Source organism: Alligator sinensis, unplaced genomic scaffold (assembly GCF_000455745.1).
Source record: "Alligator sinensis unplaced genomic scaffold, ASM45574v1 scaffold1302_1, whole genome shotgun sequence".
Taxonomy (NCBI): Eukaryota; Metazoa; Chordata; order Crocodylia; family Alligatoridae; genus Alligator; species Alligator sinensis.
The window spans coordinates 274,397-274,941 of record NW_005842612.1 but is presented as its reverse complement, the minus strand read 5'-3'; positions in this window follow the sequence as shown (position 1 = coordinate 274,941).

Below are 545 nucleotides of genomic sequence, written 5' to 3'. Positions count from 1 at the left end.
ACCCAAGGGCAAGGATGGAAAGGGATTTTCCCCGGGGGGGGGGGGGGTGTGCGTATGTGCATGCACGCGCAAGGTGCCTGCATTTAATGTGCAAGTTTGCTAGGTATCTGCATCAAGTGTGTGTGAGCAAGCAAGGAGCCTGCATTGAATATGCAAGTGTGCAAGTTGCCTGCATTGATTGTTTCAGAGTGTAAGGAGCCTGTATTGAATGTGCAAGTGTGCAAGACACCTGCATTGAATATGCAAGGGGGCCCTGCATTGAGCGTGCAAATGCACACGGTGCCTGCACTGAGTGTGTGCAAGCCTGCAAGCAGTCTACTTTGAGCGTGCAAGGCTCCTGCATTGAACATGCAAGCGTACAAGGAGCCTGCACCCAGGGCCCACGGCCATGTGCCAGCACCCGCCCTGCACCTACGCGAGGATCCTGCCGTGGCTCACCCCCGTCCCCCCTGTGCAGCGTGGCGGTGACCCACAGCGAGGACATCCCCCCCTTCGGCCCCCCGCTGCCGCCCTCGGGCACCCGCCTCCCGCACACGCCGGCCCTG